Source organism: Protopterus annectens, chromosome 3.part0, assembly GCF_019279795.1.
Source record: "Protopterus annectens isolate FY-2018-M chromosome 3.part0, PAN1.0, whole genome shotgun sequence".
Taxonomy (NCBI): Eukaryota; Metazoa; Chordata; order Ceratodontiformes; family Protopteridae; genus Protopterus; species Protopterus annectens.
The window spans coordinates 1388448521-1388472882 of NC_056731.1; the positions used below are offsets into that span (position 1 = coordinate 1388448521).

Genomic DNA, 24362 nt, shown 5'->3' on the forward strand with positions numbered 1-24362 from the left:
ATTGAAACTCCCGTAGTTTTGTACTGGTGGCTCTAACTTGGCGTTCACTACTTGGGGCGCAATCTCTGCTGCTGCTTTAGCATTGACAACTACAATAAGTATGTAGCTTTACATAACACCCACTTGAGTAGCTTCCACAATGAGCTGTGTACATTACGCCGTGTTATTGTAGCATCCACGTGGTCCCCAACTACGCAGTGGTTGTAATTTGAAGCTGGAAGTGATACTTCGTATATAATTCTTGTTGTGTTAAATGTGTATGCTGAATATAATACCACCATAGTTCCATATACGCTTAGTGGGTAATATCGGCAATTCTTTTTTTACAGATACCCTTAGGGTTCCTAAGTTCATTGTGTAGGTGTTAGTGGCTGGACTATATTGTAAGACAATCTTAGTGAATGTAATTATTTGAATGTTGTTGTATGTTGCTTCGATTTACCTTTATCTGCTGTGCATGCTTTATACTGTAGTAAGGGGCCAGTCTATTGTTCTGTTTTTTGAGTCGGTATACCTGCATTAACACTGTGTTAAAGGGTCTATCTTTTGCCATATCCATAGACCTAAACTCCAAATGTACTATGTGTGGTTGTTTCCTATCCATACCTTTGTGTCAGTTTAATTTAACTAGAACTTACTTTGTTTTCTCTCTCTTCCTTGATTTTCACCAGCCCTGCGCACCTGAGGTCCTGTCTTTATCCATTATTAAGAGGTCCTGTGGAATCTAAGTAATTGAACAAGAGTCCTGAATAGGATTGTTTTTTTTTGACCTGCCCACTAAGACTGTCCACCCTGAACAGTCGTTGTTGAAAGTATGTCCTGCTAAAGCATTTTTAACTATATTACTCCAGGCTATCTGACTTCCCACCCAGTTTAGCCAGCAGCCTACCCACCTGCACTGTCCGTGCGTCTTACCTGTACTAAGCCACTAGGGGCACCCTATTCTCATGCCAACTGCTTACTTACTAAATTCACACACTAGAGTTTTGATTTCTTCCCGGTTATCTCTTCTGTGTTAACCTCTTTTTTTTACTTTTTACTGCACCCTGACTCTAATACTGCACTTTGCTTTAAAATAATCCATTTTTCCTCACCCATCCCACCTATTGCTCCCTATACAGTACCCTGTAGTCTACACTTACCTGCACTTGTACCCAGTGCTTTTTCTCACCTTTACTGATTGTTCTCTGTGCCTCAGTCACCTCTCTGGCTCTTCCCGCTCCGTTCGCCCTGCGGGCTCACTCCGCTCCCCTACCCTACCCCCAATTCCCACTCACCCCAGAGGCCCTAATCATATACTTACCCAACCACACCCCCTACTAGGTCACATCCAATCTACTTTATTGCCTAATTATCACTTCTAAGCTTTTCAATCCTATCTAATTGCCTCACCCTGCTCCCTTCCATCCCACTACTATTCATTACCAACCTTTCTAAACCTATCGCACCCACTATGACCTTCATATTTAAACTACCTCACTTACTGCTACTGCTGATTTTCCTTCCTTTATGCCATACCCTTACTTCCTACGAGCACCTTACCCTTAGCAGAGCACCCAATTTATCTAAACATACTTGCTCTATCCTTCCTATAGCTGAACATATCCATATTAACCTCCTGTCTTCCTGCCCTTACCTTCCACCTCACTATCACAGAGTAGCCCATAACAGGTATCACACCACCAGAAAGCTCTATCTAATACCCTCCAAAAACTCAACAATATTCCCAACACCACAAACACTCTTACTGTTACATTGGGACATTCACCCTAACCCGGGCCCAGATAACTCCCTACTCCATACCATCCCAGACCCTACAACTAACAACCTAAATTCACCTTTCTCTCCAAACTCCCTTTCAATAGCACATCTAAATATTCGTAGCGTGAACAATAAAATAACGCAACGCCATGCTTTAATAGACCTCTACTCATTTGATATCCTCTGCCTCACGGAAACGTGGCTTAAACCAGGTACCAAAGACAACATAATTACTCCTCCTGGCTACAGCATTTTAAGACTAGATTGTCTAAACAAAAAGGGTGGGGGAGTTGCTTTACTCTATAAATCTGACCTGCAGGTGACCTCAATTGACTCACTGCCTCCCTCCCCCGCTAATGCTGAAATACTCTGCAGTAAACTCCAAGTAAATAAAAGCAAAGCCATCTATATAATATGTTCCTACATCCCTCCAGACAATAACCTAGATTCACTTGAAAACATCCTTAGCTGGCTCTCCTCTACCTTTCCACAAGAAACCATAATTTTAGGAGACTTCAATATTGATTGGAACTCCTGCATATCCCCCAAACACACCACACACCTCAACCTCTTTAACTTTCAACAAACCATAAACATCCCTACTAGGATTCACAAATCTACCAATAAACAGACCATCTTGGACTGGATATTGGTCAACAGTAATCCCACCTCATATAAAACTGGAATACTCCCTGGCAATATCAGTGACCATCTTCTCACCTACATCACTAAACAAAAAAACAACAATCTCAAACAGGCTACCTATCGTACTATACGTAACAAGAAAAGATTTAACCTTCCAAGTTTCCTTAACGAACTCAAAGAATTTAACTGGTCAGCTCTTAAATACCTCCCACTTGATGAGGCCGTTACTCTATTCAACAACACATTCCTCCAAATTCTTGAGCATCACGCCCCCTCACGCTTAGTTAGAATAAGGTCCAAAGCTGCTCCATGGCTCTCTAAGGAAACTAAGCAAACTATGCTATTAAGAAATAAACTCTGGACAAAATGGAGAACTACTAAAAATCCTACAGATCATCAAAACATCCGACAACTTAGAAATATTGCAAAAAAACTGACCCTCCTTGATAAAAAAAACTTCTACCTTCAATATCAACAAAACCAAAATCATAACCCCAAAAATTTCTGGATAGGAATCAATAAACTGCTCCATCCAGGGAATACCAAAACACCCACTCCTGCTAACCTAGCCCAGACCCCTCCAACTACAATAGTCAACACGTTTAACAACTTCGTCTCTGAAACAGTCACCTCACTAGCAAAAACTATGGTTCCCCCCGCCTTCCTTCAAAAGACCTCTCCTCTTACCAACAGCCCCACTCTAAAAATTGACACAGTCTCCACAACCTATATACATAAGCTACTCTCAAAACTCAAACCATGTACTCCTTCTGCCGACCAACTTCCAGCTGAATATCTCCAACTAGCTGCTGCTGAACTAGCTTACCCGGTCTCCATCTTAATCAACAGAACAATAACCGAATCTACTATTCCTTCCCTCTGGAAAGTTTCCCACATTATTCCACTGCACAAAGGAGGTAACACTAACGAACTATCTAATTTCCGCCCTATAGCCTTACTATCGCCACTATCTAAAATTATGGAACGCTGTATTCACCATCAACTTCTTAACCACTTTCTACTAAATAACCTTCTTGCAAACCTATACTTCTCAGCTTTATTTCTTGACCTCTCTAAAGCCTTTGATATGGTGAATCATAAACTTCTGCTAGACACTCTACAATCTCTTGCTCTTGACTCTTTAGCTTTGCACTGGTTTGACTCATATCTGACAGAAAGAAAACAGGCAGTCCTTTGGGAAAACCACCTATCTTCTCAGCTCCCAGTCCTAATAGGGGTCCCCCAAGGATCCATCTTAGGCCCCCTTCTCTTCTCTATATTTATAAATAACCTGTCCTCCTCTCTCCCAACATCCACATGTATTCAGTATGCAGATGATTCAACTCTCATCTGTTCTGCTGCATCTCCAGCTGAACTTTATTCCTCCACCCAAAAAGTCTTCACAGCAGCAGAAAACTGGTTCCAACATATCTGTCTCCTCCTTAATCCCAAAAAAAAAAACAAATTACTCATATTCTCTCCAACCCTTAAGTCAGCCCCTCTCTCCTTTTCTATTACATCTACCAATGGTACTATCATCTCACCTGATTTATCCACTAAACTACTAGGTGTAACAATAGATAATCAACTGAACTTTGACGCCCATATTGACCTTACTATCAAAACTGTTAATAAAAAGATAGGAGCCCTCTACAGACTTAAGCCCTTTCTAACAACAACTGCTAAAGTGTCCCTAGCCCAAACTCATCTCATCTCCACATTACTATACGCCTCCTCAACTTTTATCAACCTCTCTAAATCTAACCTTCAGAAACTTGCCATGGCCTACCACAGCATTGCTAGGTTTGCTACAGGTTCCCCATTTCGCACACATCATTGTGTTAATCTCAAAATGCTTGATTGGCTTGAACTTCAACATCTTATTCTATTACATCAATTAGTCATCACATATAAAATTCTCCATTACCCTACTAATACACCCATACTCAATAACCTTGTGGCCCCCTACAAGAATCTCTCTTCCCTTCACTCTGCAAACAAACTGCTAGTAGCCACTCTCAAGTCACACAATAAGGCAGGTGACTCCTTGTTCACCAATACTATTGGCCCATACTGGAATAAACTCCCCACAGAATTGACTACTTTGGGCTCATCACAACTTTTCAAGAAACAACTAAGAAACCATCTCCAATCCCACTGGCTATGCCCTTGCTTGAATCCAGACTGACCTCCCATCTAACTTTCTTTATACTTCTCTTCATTACTTCTCCTTCTTCTCTCAATACTAACCCTCTGTAGTTCGCCTATCTCTCAAATGGACTTTCTTTTTTCTCTACAAAGTCGCTTTCTCCTTTTATAAGATATATTACTGCAACATGTCACCTCACCTTGTTTTTAAACCTATTAATCATCCCTGCTGTGCAATTTCTGTTTCCTAGAACTAGTGCCCAGGCACTAATTGTTTATCATAATTCTTAATATTGTAAATATTTTTGATTCTTATAGTTGTTATGAAAGAATATGGCATCATGGATCCCTTCTGTATTTCTCCTTTGTTTTGTTTACCTATCTTAACGTGCTACTGTAAATGTAACTACACTAAATTGAATTTGTTCTTTACATTCTTATAATTTTTGGTTCTTTTGTTTCTTTTATTGTCCTGTTTGAATGTTTTTACTAGTATATAGTGGAGCTTTTCTCCTCGGGCCTCTGCTGAAAATGGACATGTATCCAGCCAGACTAGCCCTGTCAACAAATGTAAAATAAAATAAATAAATAATAAATAAATGTCAGGAGAATCTTACTGATTTTACCTTTAATCTCATCTCTGTGTAAAAACACAATCCAGGAGATTTTGGGTGTTTGCTAACTACACTCTCCATCTTTACCATTACAGCTGTACTTTCATTTATAATGAAAATAAGGCACTGCTATTATGGATTAAGTTGGTGCTACAGTAAAACTGATTTTACAAAATCTTAAGGCTGTCTTGATATTGTCTATTCTTTGTCATCTGTGTCTCTGTATCATACCTCAAACCCTCAGAAGAAGACAAGAAGTCTAGATAAAGCCTAAAATAATGGGGGGGGGGCAAAGACCCAAAAATAGGGACACATTTTAAATATTGCTCTTATAAACTTAGAAAGCTGCTAGAATAACATGATTTGTGTTGGCATACATTCTCTGAAGGATATGAAGTCTGAAATGCAAATGTATGTCATTATGTAGTTACTTCAATCCTGAGTGATTTGCCAGAAAACCATAAATTTTATGAGGAATAGGCCAATAATATGAGGCAAAAATCTGGGAATGCTGTGAAAATCTGTAAATTGAGAGCTGTGATCATACCAAATGATGCTGTAAACCTCATTTGCTGCTGTCATGTTACAATATATGTAATATTTAATATGTTGCTGCTGTTGTACTCTAATCCATTGGGAAGCTTTGCAGGACCCACTTCCAAACCTGTGGTATATGCATTTTACTGGAGAATTACTTATGTTTGAATGAGTATGCTTGGAGATTCAAATACTATAATACCTTTGACTCATAAATCATTTTGAAAAACTGCCGCTAACAACCTCAAAAGAGGGTCTAATTACAAAATTCACAGGGCAACATTAAAATGCACTGCCACCCAAGAAGAAATGCTCTGATTATTATTATGGATAGTAAAACAAATCGCTACTGGAATTAAAAATATCTTTTAAAATCTATCAATCAAATAGTGCAAACCATATCTCAGGATATCATGGAAGTTAAATACTAACTAAATTTTCCACAACAAGTGGTTCAAGAAAATATATCTTTCACTGGAAAGCTAGAAGACAACTAAGCTGCTCTGGAAAAAATGCTACAAAATGCATCCTCTTTTGGATAGTTTCATTTTAAAGTGATTTATCCGGAAATCAGATCCAGGAAGAAGAGGCAGATGTTACAAAGGATATTTTAATGTTTACCACTGGATCTACTTCTAAACATCAAACCACATATAACCAAACTTAATTTCTGCGAGATGAAGACAGCAAAAGCTGAAATACCAGAATTACACATTTTTCCCAGGGTAAGGAAATACTTGCCCAGCATTCTCTTTGCTCCACTGTAGTGTGATCCTGGAGTTATTACCCAAGACAAAAGGAGTACATTACTACCTGCACTTTTATGTAGGGTAATCCACACAGACTCATACAAATGAGGATCCACAACTGCATTTCCAGTCTCACATCTTCTCATCTCCACTCCCACGCACAATAGACAACCTTACAACAACATACACAGACAAGTCCAGCCCTTTATAACATGCACTTCAGCCACATCCAGTTAAAGTTGCCAGTACAATCTGCCTGTAAGGTATGTCGTATAACACTATATGTGATAGAACTACGCATAAAACCCAGTATACCTATCTTGAGAATGATATGCCAGTACTAGTGCCACTGCCTCAGGTATGTACCATCGCCCTTTTGCATTTGAACAGGAATCTTGGAGTAATTGCCTCATGTATAACAGGCTGTGTAGCCACCCATAACTAAAAGTACAAATGTAACAATGGTCGTTCAAATACACAGCTGTGATTACCCAGTCTATGAACCGTAGTTAACTGCTCCAGAATGGAATATATAAATATACTACTCTGGCTAAATGCAACATTTGTACATAGAGCAGTATGGAGCCCTTAACTTTCATAGGGTAGTTATGATCTGTAAAAAACAGTATCATACTTACCAGGCACAGGACCATGGACTTGGCCCACACCTGATGGACCTATGAAAAGGTGAGGGAGAGTTATTGTCAGCACCATCAAATGTTGCAGCACTGCAAGGTAATATGTGCATATATCTACAGTATGTGTGCACAACTGAGCATAAACCCCAACACCCCCCAATACAGATAGACCTGACATCCATGTACAGTATTACACCCATGAGACAGTATTACACTGGTGAACACATCATGCTTAACTGGACACTTCTCTGCTGTGGATGGTGTGGCACCTACCTCCACGATGCATTGTTTGATGGATGCCTGAGAGTTGTCATGTGTTCCAAGGTTCACCAGGAATTCCTCTGTGGCCGAGAGTGGTTGTTTTGTCACAGGGCCTCCACCAGTGGCAGCACGAACCCTGGCAACAACAGCTGCCCTTTGTCGTGCAGCATTCAGCTTGTCTGTTGCCCAGTGTTAGACCTGCTTATAGGTCCTGTCCTGTATGCCATTCTGAATGACACCCTACTCAAGGTCTGCCCACAATGTTGCCCACTGTTCTCGATTATACCTTCCCTTGGACAACAAGATCTGATGGTGCTGTCTCAGTCCATTCACTATTATATTATTCTCCACATCTGAGAAGGGGGCATGTCTTCTGTGGTACATGGTTCCTGAAAGACAACAGAAGGCGACCACATTCCAGGACCAGATGCATGGACGTTCACTATGTACAGATCTAGCACACCCATAATGGTCTGCACTATCCACTTCTCCTCACACGTCATACCCCACAGTCTGGCAACACACTACCTGTGTGAGTACGACTAAGATAGTAACAATACTAAGGTATGTCCCTGTTTGTCATGACAGATTCTGCTGTATGTTCCTTCACCCAGCACTGCAGCCTACTGTGGTGTGGCCCCTATGGGCACACACCCATTAATATGTCATACGGCCACTGCCAGACAACTAGCAGTGTGCTATTACAACCAGTATACAGGGACAGTCCAGCAACACCAGTGTGCCACAATGACAGAAACCAATGCAAATCTGCTGTACTATATGTTCCCTGTAGGAATCATACCTCTCACCATCTATACAGATGCTTGCAGAATGTCAAGATGTTTGCCTCATAGTTTTGGTCACTTCTACACAACATTGTGGATGTCTGACAAAAGGTTGGCCAATCATTGATGGTTGATGTCAGAAACAAAGACAGACATCTGAGTTTAAGACATCATACCCTTCAGAACACAGCTATGATACTGTGATATCTGTTATTCTATTCACTTTCTTACTTTGTACGAGCAGTAGTTACAGTGTCCCTAATTTTGGGCCTTTGTTCCTCCATTAATTATGGCTTTGTTCAGATATCTTGCTGTAACAGGTTCACAGTTATGTTAGGCATAGCTCTCGACCAGACAGGGAACAATGTAAACAGGATCATGGATGCAGCCAGACTACCTCAGGGACAATCAGGGACACATTTAAAATGTTAGAACTATTTATGTGAGACAATGACAGAATGAGAGGTGGTGAATTAGTGTACATCATCTAATGTTAAAGGTGTATACACCCTTACTTATTGTCACTATATTCTACGTGTAATTTACTAGCTTCTTTACAACAGTCAACTGTTGTAGGAGGGAATAAGGGGGACAGAGCTAAGATGTGAGAGGACATCAGGGATATTTGAGAGGCATGCCTGTAGGTGTAGGACAGCTGAGTATCAATGACATGTCATTAACATAGATGTAAGACAGGCTTACTGCTGTGATTCCTATTCCCCATGCCTTCATCCTCCCATCTGCATTTGGTTATATGGAGAAATCAATTACATACCTGGTTGAGTGCAGTACTCCTTTGTTGAACTTTGCTTCTGGTAATCTTTTGACTATACACTCTCTGTGTGAGGTAAGTCACATACAGGCTTGTTCTCCATAACCAACTGCTTGCCTTTTTAAGCTACTGCTCATTAGTAGGTAATTCTCTCTGCACCAATCTGTGGATCTAAAATGGTAACTGCAGCCAAAATAGCAGAATTGCACTATCATTAGCCAATAACATGCCACCACAGTGAGATATATATGGCCTTCATGTAGACCTGGGCCCTTTCTTAGCTGTTAAGATGGAAATTACTGAGCTGTGGAGACTACAACATCACAGAGGGGAGGTACCAGGGCTGTCAACTCTAGAGATTTATGCAGTATGTCCACAGTTTTGCCTCATATGTGTGTCAGTGTCCCATGACATTTTGGTCATCTGGCAATTCACTGGTAAACATTGTGCATTGAGGTCAGTAACGGAAGACACACATTTGAGTTTCAGACTTCATACTTCTCTGAATATGCATCATAATGCAATAGATGTTATTGTATCAACTTACTATCAATGTAGGAGCAAACTGTAAAACATGTCCTAATCTCTGGACCTTTGTCCCCCCTCATTAGGTATGGCTGTGTCCAGAATCCTTGTGCTAGGGGTTTTGGAGGTTTGGTATGTCTGTAGTAGCTAACTTTACATACTGATGCATGTGTGTGCTACAGGCCTCAGCTGCTGCTGCAGCCTAGAACACATAGGGGGTGTGCAAACACTTTGGAGGACAACAAGCTGTACCTGTAACTTTGGCAGTTGTGTCAGCCCTGTCATTACAGCAGAGCCAGGGTAAGGATAACTTTTACAGTTGAATTGAGGCATGTGATTAAGGTACATCTGTTATGCAACAGTGCCAATAACACAGTAGTAGGTGACCTATAGTTATGCTATACGGATATGTGCACCTGACGGCCTTTGACTTGCAAAATTGGACTGCAGTTCATCAATTAGTAGAAACCTGTACAGATAAAGATTGCATGACTCAGTCATTAATTGCTGTCTTCACTGTAATGTAATTGCACTGCAATACAAAACTGGATTTGAACCCAGGACTGTGTGTGGCAAAATGTACTGCATGCAAGGCATTTAACAGACTGAGGTACTGAGTCACTGCTACAACAGGTGTATTTGCAAGGTATATGTGTAGACATACAGGCTGGGACACACATTGTCTGCATCCATCAGCATGTGCATGGCTTTCTCTGGCTGTAGTTCTGCACCAGGCTCCAAGTTTAACATGTTCTTTGCCATGGCTGCCTTAGCAGGTGTCTTTCTACATGTTTCTGATACAAGAGCACATTTACCTGATATCACAGGCCTCACTTACATCCATTTTTATGTCTTTGGTTGTCTAGTGGTGTATTATTGTACCAGAGTTCAAGGAACACTCCCATTTTTCCATTAATTTGTAATTCCAGTTTGAACAGTGTGGCAGGGCACCCAGCTCTACTGAGACATGCCTATTAACTGTAAATGGCAATAACTATGTTTTAATGAAAACACCTGTATTAATTAACATCTGTGTGGTGCGGTGGGTTAAGACAGTTTGCAGCAGGTGTAATGGGTTTGGGTTCAAAACATGGTATAGTTGTTTATTTTGTAAACGTGACTTACAATGTTAAAAACACATATACTCTTTAGAGCTCTATTTAGCTGTGCTAAAAGAAGCTGAGTGATGTGCAGCACTACGCAGCTCCGCTCTAAAAAAATATAAAGAAAAGAAAAAATGGGAGATAGGAAAGTGGTGAGATGGGGACAAGCAGTGAGAAAAACATAGTGAAAGGCAGGTAGGGTTGTGCAGGATGAGTGTAGGAAAGAACCATAGCTATCCATTTCTTGTACAGAAACAGCTGTGCACTTTGACAGATTTTGTAGATGAATTTAAACTCTCAAACACCAGAGAGAGGGGTGAGGACAACATGACTGCATTGTCAAGCCAATTGGACCAAATTACTTGTGTCCAGTGGACACGTGTGTGAAGTGGAGAGCTATGTATGGGGCAATATTTATTTGTGGGACAGGTGCCCATTGTGTTTTATTAAGGTGAAAGTGGAATGTTGGGGAAGGGACTTAGGTATATGAGGGGAGGTAAGTTGGGTAGGAGATGATGCATTTGCAGACAGACAAGACAGACAAGACAGTGACAAGGGTGGTGTGTGACCCATGAGGTGGGTGAACATCTTGGATGGGTAGGGTGTGGTGGAATCCAAGTCGTACATGCCTCCATATGGCAGCAGCATGACTCTTTCCTCAACCCTTGGGAATGTTGACATTGCTCTTTCACTACCCTGAGGGGGGCTGAGCTGGAGGTTGGGTGCCAGAGCGAGGCTGCCCCACCAGGCTGGCCAGTATGCCCTCGATCCAGCTCAGGTGGTGGTCATAGCTCCGATGATAATCCTGTGCATTATGACCAGCAGTTCAGCCTGGGTGATAACTCCCTCACTACCACTGCTCCCAGGGGGAAGGTGGACCCTCTCCCTTGAGGTAGTCCCACCCGACACTGCAGATGGTGCAGGGGTAGCAGAGGGGGCACCACCGGTCTTGGTCCTAGATGTGCTATGACCCAGTGCCACAACCAGTTGAGGCAAGGTAGGCAGATCACCCACAACCGGCCTACCCTGACGTGCTGGAGTAATGGAGGTATAGCAATAAATATAGGTTAGTTGTGAATAAATCATTGTTAGTAATAACAGCATGGCAGAACATTGTTAATAACGCAATTACATATCAATGTATATTATGTGACACTGACACTTATATTGTCTGGCACTGAATTGAGAGAGTTGGCGACAATTAGACGATACCCCAACCACATGTAGAAAAAAATGGGAAAAAGGGGCTGATGATGATGATGATGATAATGTATATTATGTGAAACACAACAATAAATAACAGAACAGTCAGTATGTTAACAGCAAGCCAGTACCAGTTACAACACAATACCAAGAAAATAGGTAATTTAACAAGCTATGTTAATATGCAGCCATTATAAAGCAAAACAATAATAAAACACGTCTCAAAATACAGTTAATGTAACAACAGATGTTAATAGTAAACCATAACCAATGAATAAAAAATAGTAACAGGTGCAGGACCGAAAGGCAAAAACTGATAATCAAACAAATGGTCCAGGCAGCAGTAGGTGTCAGCCAGCAGAAAGTGGCACTTAAAAAAGCCTGTATTGTCAGGGTGAAAGCGCTTGTGGTGAATATTTTAAAAAATAAACCTTTCTACTGGCTGACACCTGCTGCTGCCTAGAAGATTTGTTTGACTATCATAACCAATGAATAACAATAAGAAATAAATGAAGATTAGGGTTGGGAAGAGAGAGAAAAACAGTCCATTAGTAACACTTTTGGTTATTTCTTTGACAACACCACTACTATCTACTCTATGGGTCTGCATTTTGTTTATGTGTAAAGTGACTACAAGTTTCTTATAGCTGATGTAGCATGTACATACCTCTCAAGCTAATTGCATGGGATACTATCGACCAAGCAGTAACAACTGAGGGTACACAACTACACAGAACACCTGCACATCAGGTGACCTATATAACTACCAAAGTGTTCTGTGGGAGGATTTGGTGATACTTTGCAATCTAGATAATCATTTCCATGATAATCCTGTGACATTTGGATTACACACTATTAATTACATAACGTGAAATCGTGACACTTGAGAGACATGTATGTGTACAGTACAGACACTAAACAGCTGTCATGCCTTGGTTGGCAGGCATGGGAATAGAACCCAATAGCAGTGACTGCAGGGGACATCTGCATAGGATGAATTAATTGACTGCAGTAACTTTTAACAGACACTCCAGGCATACAGCCATACTAGGATTACACATTTTATTTCAGACTGAATATTGCTGATGAACACATTCTTGCAAACAATTTTAACAGTCTGTGACATCTAAACTCAAAATTATCTACTCATAATATGGGCTACATCACCCATTTACCTGTAGTTCTTGTGGAGGGAGAATTTGTGAGCATTACGTGACTACTACTGTAATATTTACTGGTACGTACCACTGGATTCGAACCCTGGATTGTGTGTGGCAAAATGAACTGTATACAGAGCATTTAATAAACTGAGCTGCTGACTCACTACAGATTACAAACTGGTGGATATTTGTCTAGAGCTCACCTAGAACCATAATATTACCTGGTAGTACTACTACAGTGTTATACTAGACTGCAGTGACAGTAGAACACATATGCATGAAATGCAGGCTTAATGCAGATAGTAGGTAAGCTACATTTCAGTATCATATCTGTGAAGTCAACAAACAATATCAGCTCATGGAGTGGGCTTCCTTGCCCATATACCTTTATTACCTGAGCTCTGTGGATGGCACAGCATTATGTGACCAATATTGGCCTATAGACAGCCTTGAATAGTACTTATATGAGTCCACCAATACAATTTGCAGCCATTAGATTTACATTCTACAGCTATTACAGTGTTATACATGTCTGCAGCACCTACCTTACAGCCTCAATGCATACAGCTCTACTGCAATGGTTGTGGTAACATAATCCTAATGTACAACATTTTCCTAAGTGTTATTGGTATTGTTTCATGTTTTTATTGCAGAACATTATTCATTTATTGCAATACACTTCTAATTCCAGTTTTATTGCACTTCAAACTTTACTCTCTATACTTTATTGCAGTTGATGCTTTACTCTGTCTTACTTATTTCACTACAGTTAGCATAATACATGCATACTCACCACACTCACAGCGTAACATGGCCAAGTGCCTAGCATGCAACTTGACACTGTGAGCCCTCTCAGCTGCAGTTGTTGGGAGAGAAGCACACCATTATGCATACCAGCTTTGCAGACATTCAGATTACATATTGTTTAAACAGAGGTAAAATTACTTAAATACTTCTGGGGCATTCCCTGCCTGAGCTCCTTGGACCCAGGTGTCCAAGAGTCCACTCTTTTGACATTTCAGATCATCATGGTGGTGCTGACACTGCTCATATGTATGGGGTATACCATGTAACACTGGTGAGTTCTCTGGCCAGCCAGTCCTAGGCCTTCTCTTTACACTCTGATCCCTGGAATCCTCTCTTAAGCAGCTGGTCATCATGTTTTTTAACTAGGAGTACAACTATGGCCCTGGACTCCAGAATGCCCCAACACTGCACCTGAAAGTGTGCACCTTCACCAACACCAGCCATAGTAACCGTCAGAGAAAGAACTCCAATGGTCTCTGCTGTATTCCCACCTATTGGGCTTAATATAGGCTGTTTTCCTGCCCTTACACATCACTAGGCTACATTGAAAAAAGCTGTGTGTCACTTTGCATTGCATAAACCAGAGCATCTGAGCTGAGTGGCATGTAAACTCATAGAACTGTAGTCTAAGAGGAGTTTAGCAGTGCACAAACCAGCCAAGCAGAGCCGAGCAGTTCACAGCCATTGACAGCCATTACCATGTTTATGCAGTGCTTAACAGGTCTAAGCATAGTTGAGCAGAGCTCAGCAGAGTGCACTAGAGCCATCTTTTCTAACATAAAATTAATAACATGTATATCAAAATTAAATGCATATTTTCCCTTCCATGTATTCAAACCCTGGACCTACTGCACATGAAGGTGTAACCTAGCCATTTAGCTACGGGGATATTCAGAAATCCAGTATACATTCATATATATCACTAAGCTACCTATATGCAGTGCTGAGCATCATGCCGTGTCGCACCAACATGCTTAGACATGCTGAAACATACCTGTAAATAAATAATTACATCCAGTTTCTATTTTTAGTTGTCTGGCAGGTGTCTGCTATCTTATGTGTGAGTGCGGCTTGACACTGCTGTGCTCCATGCTGTGCTGCGCAAACATGATTTTATAAAAAATAAAAAATTAAAATAAAACAAAGGAAAAGAAGAAAACATAAACATAACACAAAGGACATTGCAGTGAGTTTCATACTCATATGCAGCCACTGTTAGCACTACACCTCTCCATATACTGATTCAATAGCCATGTTACTAGGCTGTCCCTTGGCAAGGTACCATCATTGATATGCATGGTGCACTGCCAAGGGGGAACCGTGACCACGGACATGGATACATTCCATGTAGGCTCTACATGGTGCCTACACAGAGTTCATTAAATCCTGGAGATAGTTTTGTCATTCATAGTACCTTTGTTGAAATAAGATTATCATTTGCTTTTGATGATATTAGAAATAAAGCACTGCTACTGAAGCATATTGTTGGTGCTTGTGCCATTAGGTCCATTTTAAGACATAATCAGAGTATTTTAACAGGCTCCCTATGCCTTTTACAGAAGTTGTTGAAGGTTCACAATTCATTCAAGACCTCTTTGAGAGCTTACAGTTTACAATAATTTTAACAAGATATGGAATGTAAAATTATGAAGCTTGCAGTTATTACAGATACATCAGCAGTTCACCACATTATTTAGGATTGCTAGAAATGCATCTTACAAACCTCTGTACCTTCTCACTTATTTTTTGACAGAATGGCCTATGTTGCAACTTGTTCTAGGTGCAAAATGTTGAAAAGACGATAAGAAAGCTAAATATCTGTGTATATGAGCACTGTTATGCAACACGTTAAAAACATCAATAACGCACTTCAAAAGTGCACTTTTTACTTGCAATAGCTTTAAGAGAATTTATGATTCTGTGTTAGATAATTCTGAAGGGATTTTCATGGAAAGACTCTTGGAAAAAATCCTGACATTGTAGAAAATATAAGTGACACATCTTATTGAAGACTTGTTCTTAATTTGGATTAAGTAAGACTAAAAATTGTAAGTGTTTTAAAGGCAGGTCACATAAATCTTGTTTTTTTGTTTTTTAAAGTGTAAGTATGTTCGCTATAATGCTATGCTCTGCTTGTGGAATTTGAAGGCTACATACATTTTTAACTGTTATTTACTGTGTTCTCAGTCTACAGAAATCTTGCTGTATATGGTCATGTTCAGGAAAAAATGTCCAAACTCCCAATATGCTTCCAAAAATGTAGTACTGACAGAGACAAAATGGTCCAGACAACTTAATATACAACTGCTTATAAGTCCATATACTTTAAATGACAACCTAAGTAGAAGTGCAGTGCTTAGCTAAGAATCAAGTAAAATTCTTTGAAAATGTTAAAATAGAAGGTATCTGGGCTATTGTCTTATATATGTGTACATCAAATGGAAATCTGCAATCTCTTACAATGTGACATCGTGTAAACCTGCATAATATTTGATTTGGCATCCTGTGAAACTAGTTGTTTCAGGATCAACCCTCATAAGAGTAATCATAAAACATGGGAACAGTCAAATGCAAACCACACTCAACATGCAAAAATACAACTGAAAAAAAAAAAATTTCCAGAGTGGCAGGTCCACTGCAACCTTAACATTAGAGACTACATGCTATGTTCCTGCTACTTATATATACCAACTCTGAGATTGCTGCATCTTGAAGAAATGAGAAATTCTTAGGATATTGTCATCTCACTCTTTGCCTGCAATCCCAATTTTCACACACTAGTGATCATACATAAGAATGATGGTCACTAGCATATTACACACAAGCCTGGCATTCATTTGGTTTATGTAGAGGATAGGCAAATGTTTTCTTTTCAGGATGAGAAATACAGTATACAGCTAAAATGTGCCTGCACCTGGCATTCACACTAAAACTCACATGTCATTATAAATTTGCCAGTACAAGAAATCCCAGTAGTGACTTGGCAAAATGACCCCCAGAATGTCAATTGGAGCTTCTTTATGTCTTTATACCTATAATTATAATCCAGTTGCAATGTAGACCTGAAATTCTATCCCTAATTCCATGAAAATTTAATAATTCTTAAAAAAATGCTTCAGATACTTACTGCGTTGTATGCATGTATGCCAAATGCAAGCCTATATAAACATTATAGTGAGGTAGACTGCAAAGCTGTATATTTTTCAGCTTAGATGAAAGATGAAGATGTGAATTCTTTTCAGTGTAAAAGTACAATATATAGTATAATACCTGAATAGAGTTGTGACATTAAAACTAAAAACGGAATACCATTCTTCATAAACTGGCATTTTCTGACAGTAAAATAGTAGCATTTCAATATAAATGTATTTGAAATTATACATATAATGTGGAATTAAGGCATCTGTGTGTTGTATGTAAAACTCAAATTATGTGCAGTCTACAGCTGAATATCATAACATATTTATCTGAGACTGTTGGGAAGCATGTCAGATTGTTTCAAGGATATGGCCTTCTATGAATATGGGCCACTAACAGTCCTACGTAGTCATTAGGCTCCTCAGTTTAATGATATTTGGGTCACAGCAAACATGCACATATGATATGTTCTAGCTGATAATAGTAGAACATTTGCTTGACAACCACTTAGCCAGTAATGATCAAGCAGAGGTCAGTGCAAAAAAAAAAAAAGATATTTTCTTATAGATACAGCAACCTTAGATAAGAGTTATAAAGAGTAAAGGTTCCTCTCTGGTGATATAAGCAGCTTTGCTCCACAGAGAAATAAGTTCTAAATTTTGTTTCAAACTCTGTGTTATCATTTTAAAGCAGAAATTCTGTAAAACTACATTAGTCAGACAACCTAAATCCCTGGCTACCAAAATAAATATATAGCAGTATCATTATACCTGCATTGAAATGATACAGAATGAAAACAATATTTATTTATCTGAAAACTGGTATTTTCCTTTATGTTAAGTGCTTTATAAAGTCACATATACTTATTTAAAATGTTGTGATTTCCTTGTATTTAAAGCTAAAATTATATGCTTGCATATAGTTCATATTTGACTATCTTAGTATTCTGAACATCTTAGAAGAAGGTTTCAGGTCATTACAAAGGTTTTTTCTAACATGGGCACAATGTATTCCTAAGGCTTTATAAATGAATAGTGTAGGTGTAGCTCTAAACAGCAAGATCATTTGTTTTTTTTTAACTTTCCTTGTTTTATGGAATGGGACATAATGTGGTTAGGTATTCATTTAAACTACAGTGCAATAATATTTAGTTTAAGTACACATCTGAAAACCACACTCTCCAAAGCCAAGAACACAGCATCCATGGAACCAGACAACCTCCCAGGCCGCATTGTACATGAACTACAGAACGAACTGGCACCCCACCTAAGTACCATGTTCAATCATAGCCTCACCTCAGGCTTTGTGCCTGCTGAATGGCACACAGCAATGGTTATCCCACTCTACAAGGGGGGAGCCACCACGGACCCTGGGAACTACTGCCCCATTAGCCTGACGAGCCTGATCTGCAAGGCCATGGAACGTATCATCATGGAACGTATAAACAAAGACATTGGTAATCTCTAAACTCTGGACCCCACCCAGTTCAGGTTTGTAAAAGGCAGATCATGTCTCCTAAACCTGATAGACTTCTTTGAAGCAGTCACCAAAGCTGTAAACAAGGGTAAGGTGGTTCACACAGCCTATCTAGATCTTGCCAAGGCTTTCAACACCACCCCCCCACTCTGGAATTATAGATAAACTCACTAAACTAGGTATAAATCTCTATGTAGAATAACCAAAAAAGCAGCAACTAAGAACCCAAAAAGTCAATAAATATCCAGGATGAACGAAAGCACCTCCCAAAGTTGTTTTTTCACTCAATTTAATGTTGCACAGAGTAAAACAGCCACATACAAGACGTTTTGAACCACATTAACGCTCTTAACAAAAAATTGCGTTTTCGTCCCTCGCAAGTCAGGACTTCATCAGATAATCATTAAAATATTTAATTGATGTTTAAATACAACTCTTTATTCAAAATCTGCCAATTAATTTAAAGTGCATTAGTGGACTTCGAATCAAATGTTGGCCCTTCATGAATATTTAATTAAGCTTCATTTTAAGTCCCTTACTACAACAAACTTCGTTCTACATTTATTATATTACTCAATTCATGCTGCATTTCTAATAAATAAATTTTATTCATATTTTAAAAAAACACATTAAAAAGTTTATTTTTAAAAAAAATATATATATAATGTTTAAAATTCATTCATAGTACTAAAAATAATTCAGTGTGATTGGAATCTCCTAGTAAAAACAAAATGAAATTCGCTTTTAAATGCTGCCATCTCCTGGCCATTTAAATTATATCAAGTATTTCATATCTCTGCAGCTCTCAATTTTAATACTGGGGTTAAGGAGATATAATCATTTAGTCCTGGTGTTCTTGTGGCATCTAGTTTGATTTGCCACCATAATTCCTTATAACCCAACCATTCTTCCCACAAACCACCTCTTACTTCTTTTTTAACCTGTTCTATTACAAAAAAATCTAATTTTCCCCCTTCACATTCCTTAATATGCCTGTATAATGCATTTGTTTCTCTGTTTTTCAAAATATCATAGATGTGTTCCATAAATTCTTTTCCTCAGGGCTCATTCCGTCTTTCCTACATAAAATGAACCACATTGCTTACACACAGCTAGATATACCACCCCCTTTGTCTCACAATTGTGATAGCCATTGCTCCTAATAATTTCACCCCTACTAGATATTTTAATTTCACTGACATTCATCATGTATCCACATTGATTACATCTATTACATTTGTAACTTCCTTTCCTTTTTTGTCCATCAATAGTTACATTAGTCTGTTCTTTATTATCAAAACTAGATTTTAATTGTGACTCTAAAATTCTTTTCATATTCCACGAATTTTTATATACTACTTTTGGAACTAATTTACTCATGTTTGTTATATCAGTAATAGCAGAAAATTTACCCCATTCCTTTCGAAATATTTCACTAATTCTCATATTAGAAATATTATATTCCATAATTAGAGCTTGTTCATAATTATCTTTGGTTTCAATATTGTTAGGTGAACAATTACCAAAATTACTATTTATTCCATCTCCTTTAATAGGTTTAAATCTAGTAGTTCTACCCATTTCTACCTCCATTCTAATCTTCCTAACAAACTCCCTAGGATAACCTTTCTCCTCAAACATTCTTTCCAGTAAATCACATTCTTGCCTAAAATCTTCACTAGAACTGGTCATCCTACTACCCCTCACAAATTGTCCCTTGACAATGTTCTTTTTGCAATGTGAGGGGTGTGCACTAGTAAAGTGGAGAAATGAGTTACAGAATGTGTCTTTCCTGTAAATTTTTGTTTCAAATTCTTTTCCAATTTTATATATTTCCACATCCAAATACTGTAATCTCTCTGTTGATGTGTTATAAGTAAATTTCAGGAAGTCTGTAGTACTATTTAAATAATCAAAAAATTCTTTAAATTTCTCCATACTGTCCGTCCAAAAGATAACTATGTCGTCTAAAAAACGACGATATAAAGTCCAACATCCTTTGTATTTGGAATCTAATATGAAATCCTCCTCCCATTTGGCTAGTACTATATTAGCATATGTGGGGGCACATGCTGCCCCCATCGATATGCCTTTAGCTTGTTGATAGTACTCTCCATTAAACATTAAGAAATTGTATTTCAAAACCATTTCAACCAAACCTAGTACCATAGTTTTTTCTGAATGTGTTAATTTCCTGTCTCTGTAAACCATATCTTCAAACATGTTCAAACCTTCATTATGTGGAATACATGAAAAAAGGTCAATTACATCTATGGTAATAAAAATCAAATTGTCTCGAACTAGTTCTGGGGTTATACATTTTAATAGGTCCCACGAATCTTTTAATATATTTATATTTTCACTACATATGTGCTTTACCTTTTTATCCACTAATTTAGCTAATGGTAGTGTCTTGGACCCATCCGCTGAGACAATAGGTCTCAGGGGAGGGTCTTCCATATTTTTGTGGATCTTAGGTATCCCAAAAATAATGGGCGTTTTGGGTTTAGTCACCTTTAGAAAATCAAATGTTTTCCTATCTATTATTGCTTCAGTCAACATATCATAAAGCAGGCTATCTATTTTATAATAAGCTACATTCATTTCATTTAATGAGACTACTGTATATCTAGCTGTGTCATTAAGCATGCCGTTCATCTTTCCTTCATATATAATATTATCCATTATCACAACCCCTCCCCCCTTATCAGGTTTCATTATTCTTACTTCTTTATTCCTTCTAAGTTCTTTTAAAACTTCATTTTCTTGTTTGGAAAGATTAAATTCAATTATATTTTCATCATAAATTTGTCTAATTTCCTTTTCCAAAATTTTTTCAAAATTCCTGATTTGAGGGTGTAAGGGGGGGTTGTAAATGCTCCTACGGATAAGGGACGAGTCCTGAGGAAGTGAATCCATTTTACTATCTTCAGAAAGTAAAATCTCTAAATTAATTTTCCTAAGAAACAATTTCAGGTCTATGATAGTATTAACTATTTCTCCTTTCCCAGAGGGAATAAACTTGAAACCCTTGCTTAATAAATCAAAATGTTGTTTTTTAAGCACAGTATTACTAAAATTGTAGATGGAAAAATTGTTGTAAGTATATTTGATACCACTGTTAAGTATAATATCTGGTATTGGGTCCGAAGCAGGGGTTGGGTGAACAAACTTTAGTACCTCCCTCTCCCCCTTCTCCCCCCCATTTCTGAAAATTTTGAAACCTATTCTGTTTTCTGTTTTCATTAAATATTTCCCTATCTAAGGGTGGGAATTCATTATCATAATCTGTATCCATCCACTTTTGATTATTATCTGCTTTGTTTCCTGATATTCCATCCTCATAATAATTATAACTCTTGTAATTATTAATTTTGGTAGGAGGTGGTGTTGGATAACTTATATTATTTTGGTATTCTCCTATATCCCTCTTGAGCTTATTAATTTTCCTTTCAACTATATCAAAACATTTCTCATCTATGTCTGCCTTTATTTTATTGTACTTCTCCCTTTCTTCTCTAATTTCAAAAATGAAATCTTCCTTAATAACACCATCTAATGTTTCTGTTTCTAACTTTAAATCATCCTGCATCCTATTATTTTCTTTTATTATCAGCCTTAAAATTTCCAAACCACACTGATTAAACACTTCTTTTAATTCATTATGAAATTCCGACCCAACTTCAACATTATTCGGGTACTTACATACCCTTAGTCCCTTCGGGACTATTTTCCTATTTATACATTCAGCCAAGTATTCATTCTCAATGTTAAGCATTTTAAATTTTAACATAAGCCTAGATAGTTTGTCTACCTTGGCAGAATATGTTAGTCCATCACCACAGTCTATTCTGTTTACGTTACCAAATCTGATGTTAAATGGTTTATTGAGCCAGTCATTCATATCTTTTTTCTTCCATAAATCTTGGAAGGAATTATTTACAGTACCTTCTTTTGCCTTACTGATGGAAGGCCTGCCAAATTCACTCGTGGCTGTTGTAGCTAACACATTCCCTTTGGGATGTTTGTTCGTACGTTCACTGTGTGCCAAAATACCCGGTGTGACGACCGGATCAAAGGATTCACCATTCGGTTCTTCCATCTCCGTTTCTTGTGTAGAACTGACACTTCGGTTGCGTTTCCTTTTCAGTTTAGCTCCTTGTAACCCTTCAGTTCCCTCAGTAAACGGAAAACGCTCCTCACATTGTTTGTCACGTAGTGAATGGCACAAGGGGGTGAGAAGATCGATTAACTGCGTAAGCTGCCCAATCAGCCTACGTGATTCCCCTGTCTCTTCCTTAGGAGTTCTGCCTTCCATCACCTGGATATACGATGTGAAGCAACCGTAGAATAACCAAAAAAGCAGCAACTAAGAACCCAAAAAGTCAATAAATATCCAGGATGAACGAAAGCACCTCCCAAAGTTGTTTTTTCACTCAATAAATCTCTATGTCACAAGATGGGTTGCCAACTGGCTTACTGACAGAACCCACACTGTGAAAGTAGCAGACTCCAAATCCGACTTCAGACCAGTGACAAGTGGAGTACCACAGGGTTCAGTCCTGGGTCCTCTCCTGTTTGGTATCTACTTCTCTGAAGTGCAGGCTAACACAGAAGGTCTTTGGCTAACAAAGTTCACAGATGACTGCAAACTAAGAGCCATAATCGAAACTCCTAACGATGTGGACACCCTACAAAAGGGCCTCACTGAGACAGATGCCTGGTGTCAAAGCCATGGCCTCAAGCTCAATACCAAAAAGTGCATTGTCATCCTCTTTGGTAAAAACTCTGTACCCATGAACTACAGCATAGGCAGTAGTATACTTAACACTGAAAGTGTGATAAGAGACCTTGGGACACAGGTGGACAGTAGTCTCTCCTTTGATAATCACAGTAGTCAGGAAATCCTTCTATGTGGCACACCTCATCACAAAAGGTTTCTCATCCAGAAAAAAAGAGGTCATTGTTCTCCTCTACTCATCACTCATTAAACCCATTATAGAGTACAATGCCCCTTTTGGTATGTACCTCACAAGACATCTGCAACTGGAAAGGCCGCCGAAATACCTCACAAAGAGGATTACCGGCCTCAAACAGATGCCCTACGCAGACCGTCTCAAAAAACTCCAGCTTTACTCCATCGTATATCGCCTACTCAGAGGTGATCTCTGCCTAACATACAAAGCTGTGTCAAACCCAGAGCTGTTGGACATGCTCCACTTAAAGAAATCCCAATCCCTCCAAGCTAGGGACCTAAACCTTGTCACCACAATAAACAGAACATGCCGGAGGGATAGATTCTTGTCCCAGAGACTTCCCATGCTTTGGAATAAACTACCTATCTATATCAAACAAAGCTCCTCATTAGCACTCTTCAAGAAAAATCTTGATGATTGAATGGGAAATAGGAAATTCACCCCGGGGATCACTTCTGTGGCTCCTTTCGACAGTGGCACAGGAAAATAATTTTCTTGGGTGGTAAAAGCCAGGGTACCTTTTTGGCTGGACTTGTATAGGCCCCAGGGCCGATAGCCTAGTACCTACCTATGAACCTATGAATCTATCCCCATTCCAGGAAACAAGGGGGGTTTAAATACACCCAGTTGTGTTGTATAGCCCTTTACCAGCACTACTTTATGCACATATTTTTTTCAAAATCTATACTATAAGAAAAAAAAAGGATCCGTCACAGAGACAGACTTCTATCATTATATAGATATTGCCCATTGTATGTAGTTTCATATCCAGGGCAAAAATAATGGCAATAAAAAAGTACAAACTGCAACAATTTTTAAAACATCTGGGACTCTGTAAAGAACAAAGCAGTTGACATTAGCAAAGGAATATGCTTGGTACAGAAGGAGCCTAGGAACATATGTAAAATGATGAAAAAGAGTATAAAGGATAATTCCAGATAAAATCACTTTAGCTAGCAGATCGAGGAGACTCTCTATCTGATACCCTCCCTGTGAGAGGAATAAAGACATCTTGTTGAAGTTTCCAGTAGTTTATTCAGTTAAGTAGGTAGATGGACAAGGTT

The 24362-nt window shown here is 38.8% G+C and overlaps 1 protein-coding gene across 1 annotated transcript in view; it reads right to left on the reverse strand.

The window, feature by feature from the left end:
• NKAIN3 (sodium/potassium transporting ATPase interacting 3) overlaps positions 1–24362 on the reverse strand; it is a 2685286-nt gene that overhangs the window by 802945 nt on the left and 1857979 nt on the right. The window lies entirely within an intron of this gene.